The following is a 7,820-nucleotide window of genomic DNA, read 5'->3' as shown; positions in this document are numbered from 1 at the left end:
TGGTTATGAGCCACCATGTGGTTGCTGGGATTTGAACTCCGGACCTTCGGAAGAGCAGTCGGGTGCTCTTACCCACTGAGCCATGTCACCAGCCCTGAAATGTTCTTTTATAGGTAATGAAGGCAGAAACAAGCAGCAAGACGTTTTCTAAAGCTGGCCACCCACAGGGGTCTGTCTGCATAATTCTTCAGATTTTCTTTCTGGAATCCAAATGTACACCTTGATGCCAAGGGGTAGGGATCTTCACAGCTCAGTCCCAGATCCAGACAGCGGTACCAGGAGTCCTCTTTCCAGATGCCTTGATTAGCAGTCCTCAAGCTGATCAATGAGCTAATTCTATTTTTAATTTCTGTAACTTGTACAGTATTTATAGAATAGCATGTGAAAATGAGAATCCCTGATGCAAATAGTCTTTTATCCAAACCCAGTCCGACACTACTGCTCACAGTGAGTTAACACATGCACTCACAGGTGTTCACACATGCACTCCCAGGTGTTCACACATGTACTCACAGGAGTTCATACATGTACTCACAGGTGTTTACACATGCATATGCAGGTGTTTACACCTGCATATGCAGGTGTTCCCACATGTACTCACAGGAGTTCACGCATGCACATACAGGTGTTCACAAATGGACTCATAGGTATCCACAATACACTCATAGGTGTTCACACATGCACACATTTGCATGTACCCTGGCAGACTCCTGCACTCTCATCTCTATGGATACATCTAATTATAAGAAGATGGTGGGTGGGCCTGTCCAGTAATACACAGATTAGTTAATTAGTCGATTTCCCTTAAACAGCCCTATTGAAATATAGCTAACTAAGACTACACTTATTAAAAAGCTCTGGATATATTCAAATACTTTGACATCATCACCAATACAGGTAAGACACAGGCACATCCCAGAATTTTCTGTACGTTCCATATTTTTTCTGTGACAGAAACACTTAACATGAAATCAACCCTGTTAGCAAATTTTGAAACACACAACCTTCTACATTATTAGCCTCTGCTATGCCCTCAAGCACTTGGATTTAAAAAATATGTTTCTGGAACTTATTTATTTATTCACTCATTTATTTACTTCTCTATATTGCTGTGAGATATGTTCTGTTTTCATCAGTCATATAAATAATTTCTCAATATCCCAGGGCAAACCAAACAAACTTGGCAGTCTGATTGAAGGTCTCCCTTCAGAGACCTACAGGCCAGTGGCATCGGTGTAGAGTACCCGGGTTCCCAGTGCAGCTTGCGCCTAGGGTCCCCCTCACAGAGGTATAGCATGGAGCCAGTGGGGATGGATATCCTCCAGTCTAGGCTTTGGGGGATTTCACCATATTCTTCCTGCTCAGCCTTTCCTTGGGAGGCAGAATGTTCTGCATCTCCATTGTCTTCAGTTTGGCTTTATCAGAATTGGGAGATTCCTCCACGATCTGGCATATCTGTCTTCTTTTCTGTGCCTGAACTCCCACTCAAACTACTGCCGCAAGAGACCCAGACTATTTTTATAAATATTAGCAGGGTTAAGAAGAAGGATTAGTGGGGTTTATGGAGGGAAATGAGTCTTCTGATTTGTACCTCACTCCCTCGGTGCTTCCTAGAGGCGACTCAGCTAGGGAGTTCTCATACAGCTTGAACCGGGCTACTCCCTGTTCTCATTATCTTCCCCCTTTTCCCCAACAGCCCACAGAACCAGTCCTCTCTCCTGCCTGTCCTCAGCTGAGAGGAATCACAGAGCAGGTGATGGGTGCTCTGCAGGCAAGAGGATGGTTTGATAAAAGTAATAGGTCACTTGTGTCTGCTGATGTCTTCCTTGGTGGCAGGCCCTCTGTATAGAATGTGTGTGAGCATGTATATTTGTGTGTACATGTGAGCACACACACACACGGAAAAGAGAAAAGCAATAGAGTACCAGCATCACTCTTGTCTGCTTCCTGTTGGCCATGAGGAGACCATGTTTCATGATGTGTTATCCATCATGAAGGACTTAGGTTTGAGGCCATGAACTAAAATAAACCTTTACCCCCTTAAGTTACATACATTGAGTGGATTGATTGATAACAAAAAGTAATAGACCACCGATAGACAATTGACATCCAGCAACACTTTTTTTGAAAGAAGTTATCTCAAACCAAGAGCCCTAAGAGTCCCAATATGCCCCATGGGACAGCTAAGTGTCATATCTGCTGATAAGGTACAGCACAGCAAACAGGAACACATGAAGACAGAGCCAGTGTTCTAAGCATTGCTACCACCCTTCCTCATTCTGAAAGCAAGCATTGCCTTTGTCACAGCTGATGCTGCCTTCCAAAGTTCCCTCTGAAACTAGACAGATCGAGGGCAGAGATGCACACCATCAAGGCTTCTTATTGATTTGTTTTGTTCTTGACAGATGCTCCACATTGCCTAAGCTTGCATAAAACTTTCTATATAGCCGATGATGACCATGAACATCTGATCCTTTTGGCTCTCCTTTCCAAGTGCTGGGTATATCTGGTGTAAGCTACCATGCCCAGTGTTTTACATAATGCTGGTCATCAAACCCAGCACACTGTAGATACTTGGGAAGCACTCTACCAGGTAAGATACTGTCCAAAAAGGTTCTCAGTTTACATGATTTTGTAATTTGAGGAGATGCTGTGTTTTATCACTACAGGGCTCTTTCTCCTCTCAACCGTCTTCCCTTTGCCCATCTCAGGCTCCATCACTCATTCAGTGGGCATTCCTTCTTGAGTTTCCAAGCAGGAAACCTGCTGTCATGTGCCTCTAGGATCCTTCTTTCTCCAAAACAAGGATGGGTGATAATGACCTTATGAAACCATCAGTTTCTGGTTAAACAATCCACATGAAGCCCCCCAGATCTGTAAGCACATTGTCCCTTTAATGAAATTCTGAGCACAGTCCACAGGGGATATTTTTTAACCAATGTTGAGATCCGTAGGGAATATCTTGTTAGATTCTGCATGCATCTGGTTCCTCCAGGATTTAGTTATTTATCATGAAAACAAGTCAATATAATGTTGCTTCTATGATTTAGGCTACTGTATGCACTCTAAAGACATATACACACATGCATGTGTAGCCATGGCAATGCATATGCATTGTACTAGTAGACAAACTTTTCTCCATCCCCAGCATCTTGCCAACTAGGCAGATACTACCTCATCTCATAGATGTGAGGGATGAAGATATACCTTCACTGGGGTCACTTAACCCTCTGGACTCTATCCACGCTTGTGCCTGCAACATCACCTGGCTCATGTCTCTACCTCCGTTCTAATACAGCATCCTTCTGATGTGCCTGTCTCCTGTGTCTCTGTGACTTCCTCTCTACTCATAAAGACATAGAACCTCAATCCAGTAGGTCCTAGTTTTACTAATTACAGTGGCAACAACTCTATTTCCAAATAAGGCCACAGAATGAGTGTTGCTATTAGGCCTTCAACAAATAGCCAAGAAGGGAATACTTCAACCACCAGCAATGATTTGCAAGACACCCAATTCTGTCAGCTAGTCCCTCACCAGAACAGCCCTTATTGAGCCCCAAGCTAAACACAGCATGAACAAGACCTGCCATTTTTTAAGCCACTGCAATCAACCAATGTAAATATCAATACACTTTCAGATTTATTTTTGGTTTGTAATTTCTATGGCATATACTATACATTATGTTAAATCCTGACAATTTCCCATCAGCCATCCTTTCTCCCCTGAGAAATAAGAGTACAGCCCAAGGCAGCCCTACTATAGTGATGTGCCACCAATGAGGTATTGGGGGTCGGGGGAGTAAAATTTCTGGGGGGCATCCAGGAGAGGAACCTGTTGTCCTTTCTTCCCCTTTTCCTTCTCGGGAGCTGAGAGGGGAGCCAGGTTCATCCCAGCAGAGGAAAGCAGAACTGAAGCAAATGGTGGAGCCTGGAAGGGGCGGGGTCCTGCTTGGTGGAGTGCCAAGGGAATGCACAGCTGTCTACTACGCTGGATTATCCACCGGTCCTCACACTGAGATGAGAGTCTGTAGTTTTCCTGTCCAAGCTCTTGATGCCCTATGACCCATCATGGCAGCAGCCTTACTTGATCTTTAATCAGTGTGCTTTCCAGTTGGAAAGCAGAACCTGCTTTCCACCAGCTTATCCCCTCCTTCCCCGTCTTCCCATTGTTGGGTGTTTCTGTTCTTGCTTTTAGTTCTTCTTACAGCTGCTTTTATGGCTTTAAATAAAAAGCAAAACTCCCCTCTACGCTGCCACTCTTCCTCCATCCACCTGAATGCCTGATTTGTAAGATGAATAGACGAAGGCTTCTATTTCGTCTTCTACATCCTGCTTTCTGTCAGCTGCAACGTCACAAGGTTGCTAACATTTACATTATATCCAACAACCACAAACAAATTTGTTCAGGTGGATTCCCAAAGTTTAAAAGGAAAAGGCTGTGTTTACGCACTGTATAAATAGTGTTCATCAAGGGCCAAGTAGAACATGAGAAACATTTCCTTCTTTGTGGTACAAAGAATGTAAGGTGACACCTGGGTCACTTGAACCAGGGCAACATCAATTGAATTATTCAATGATGTCAGTTCCCTAAAATCCAGTGAACTTATTTGCTCACACACACATACTTAGTATGTGCTGATTTCAGATGCTGTGAACGACGTTGGGAACTGAAGGGACTGTTCTGAATCCCTGCCCTTTGAGGTCCCAGTTCACTGAGGAAAGACAGACAGAAATCCAACAAAGCCTGCAAGATGTTGATACCAACAGTAAGGGGACAAGGAGAGCAGGGAGTTAGATGGTGTGTCCACGCAAGTGTCCCAAGATTGCAGCCTTACAGGCAGAAAAGCCTCCTCAAGAGGAGGGCAGAAGAATAAACCTCACAGCAAAGGGGAGCACCTCAGCCGAGACGGTGGGAGGAGAAACTTCCCAGAGCAACGTTTTCCAGAGAAAATAGTCATTTCTGTGGCTATGGTCAAATACCTTGACAACAGGCAAATTGAGAAGGCAAGGTTTATTCTTGTGTGCAGTTTCAGAGAAATGGAGTCATGGTGGGGAAGATATTGGCGGATCACATTTCACCTAGAATCATGCAATCAGCTAGTCAGGGCAAGAAGTCGGGTGAGGCTATCAACCCTCAAAGCCTAAGCCCAGTGACGCACTTCCTCTTGCATGGTCCCACCTCCCTCAGAGCCTACGTCCCATGACATACTTCCCTCCCAGTGACGTACTTCCTCTTGTATGGCTCCACCTCCATAACCTTTCCGAACAGTACTACCAGCTAGGGAACCCGTATTCAAGCACACAAGAATTCGGCGGGATATTTATATTCAAATCACAATAGGAAGTCAATGAAGAGGAGGATGCCAGGTCATGAGTTGGAAGAGTCTCTGGTCAATCGGTTGTAGGTCCTGAGTTATTGACCAGTTACTAGACCGATGGAGCAGAAAAGGTAGGTCTTACACCTCACCCTGGGCTAAAGAGGGGAATGGTCAAAAATAATCCATGAATTTAGAGCGTGTCACTGAGGCAGGGTAGGGACACAAGTCCACGGACATGGTGGGAAACGGTCACCAGAACAATGCCTGTGTCTTAGGGCGACACTGTTGCTCTGTTGGCAGTGACTGTCAATTTTTCACTTTTGCTTTCTTGTTTTTCCTCTGGTCTATAATTGCTTTCAATTTTAATCCAGAATCGATGTTCTTCTGACGGGCCTCAAGGGACCCTCTGGTGGAATAAAGACATCATATTTCTCTTCCTGGTTGACAAATATCCGTGGGATTCCTATCTGCACTGAACAGTCAGCCTTCACCAGTCATCTGTGTTTGTGCTCGTTTCTACCACTTATTGAAATGCTATGATTTAATCACCTGTTTTTAAGTTCACCACAGATTTCAGTAAGGATGGCTGCCACCCAGTTTCACATGCTGCTGCCTAGCTAAGTGCCTGGAAATGACTGGTAAAACCGGTGAGCCTGCAAGAATTCTATTTTCAGGTCACCAGAGAAAAGATATTTCCTATTTCTTCCCAGTGGTTTTGATGACCTACAGAATACCTGGCTGTAATTGTGGTGCGTGATGGTGATAGCCATCTCTACGGTATCAGAGATGGGACTTTTAACACTCCATGCAAGAAGGAGATGGGAAGGGTCAGGAGGCCCTCATCTGAGGTCCTAGAAATCACTGCTGAGATGCATGTAGTCTAGGCAGAGTACAGTATACAGGCAGTAGAGCTAGCATGGGGGTCTAGTGGTCCAACTTTCCTGAATTGTACCCATGCCTGAATGAAACATTTTGGTGATGTGGGCTACCCATGAGTCATTCATGCTTCTTTAAATGACTCAAACTCATTGGCTCACCAAGTTGGATTGACACAGAACTCTGTGTTTTATATGTGTCATGTACATCTAATTCTTTATTAATGTTTCACAACCTTCAGGGTTGACAGAACACTGAGCAGACCTCCTTTTCTCTCTCCCTCCTTCCTTGTCTCCGTATCCCCCATCTCCTATCCTTCCATTCCCCATCCCCTATTTCCCCCACCCTCACACCCCCATCCTCCCAACCGTCCTCCATCCTCCATTCTCTCATCCCCCATTCTCCATCCTCCTGTCCACATCCTCCATCCTCCCATCCTCATCTCCTCATCCTCCTATCCCTCCATTTTCCCATCCCCCACCTTCCATCCTCCCATCCCCCCATTCCCCCATCCCCCCATCCATCCTCCCATCCCCCATCCTCCATCCTCCCATTCTCCCATCCATCCTTCCATCCCCCATCCTCCCATTCTCTATCTTCCCATCCCCCATCCCCTCATCCTCCCATCCCTCCATCCTTCCATCTCCCCACCTCCCATCCTCCCATCCTCCCATCCTTCCATCTGTCCATCCTTCCATCTCCCCATCCCCTCATCCTCCCATCCCCCATCCCTCATCCTCCAATCCCCCATCCCCAAGTCCTCCCACCTCCCATCCCCCATCCTCCCATCCCTCCATCCTCCCATCTCCCCACCTTCCATCCTCCCATCCCCTATCCTCCCATCCCTCCATTTCTTCATCTTCCCATTTCCCCATCCTCCTATTCCCCCATCCTCCCACCCCTCCCATCCCTCCAGCCCCTCATTTTTCTCACTCTGCTGGGTTTTGCTCTTCTGTGCTTTGCCTTCTGGGACATCAGAAGAGATAGGAGACATAGCCACAAGAACTTGTCTTACCACTGGACCTGGAAGCCCTTTTGCTGTTTTATCATGTTCCTAATGACATTGTTCCAACCGAGCCATCTCCCAGAATCCCAACACTGCTTTTAAATGTAAGAGGGTCAGTTCTAAACTGCAAATAAAAACCAACTCTGTCTGCTGTCCCGCTTGGCTCTCCCCTGCATTCGCTGCTGTTCCTCCTTCTTTCCTGCAGGGTTTCACTCTCCAGGCTAAGCTGGCCTGGAACCCACTGTACCGCCTAGGGTGGCCTTACACTCAGAGCAATCCTTCTGCCTCACTCGCCCCTGGCTGCTATATTTAGAAAGTGTCAGGGAAGTGATTGGATCTGCTTTCCCTCCTAACTCCTTAAGAAGAAATCATATGTGTTCTTCTATGCTGAAAAGTATCAGACTGGGGCTCTGATGGAACATTTACAATATTTTGGTAACAAAATGTTCATTAGCAATAAGTTTAGGGAAAGGGGATCAATTGCTTGTGTTAGTGAAAAGTTTTGTGAGTTAAGTGTGGTGGCATAATCGACCTTTCCCGTTCTGATCACCGCTCGAACCCACCAGAAACCCCAGCAGACGGTTTCCAGAGCTATTTACTTTGAAAATGGAGGTTATTGC

The sequence above is a fragment of the Mus pahari genome, chromosome 15 (assembly GCF_900095145.1).
Source record: "Mus pahari chromosome 15, PAHARI_EIJ_v1.1, whole genome shotgun sequence".
NCBI lineage: Eukaryota > Metazoa > Chordata > Mammalia > Rodentia > Muridae > Mus > Mus pahari.
Note: the sequence above shows the minus strand (reverse complement) of the source record.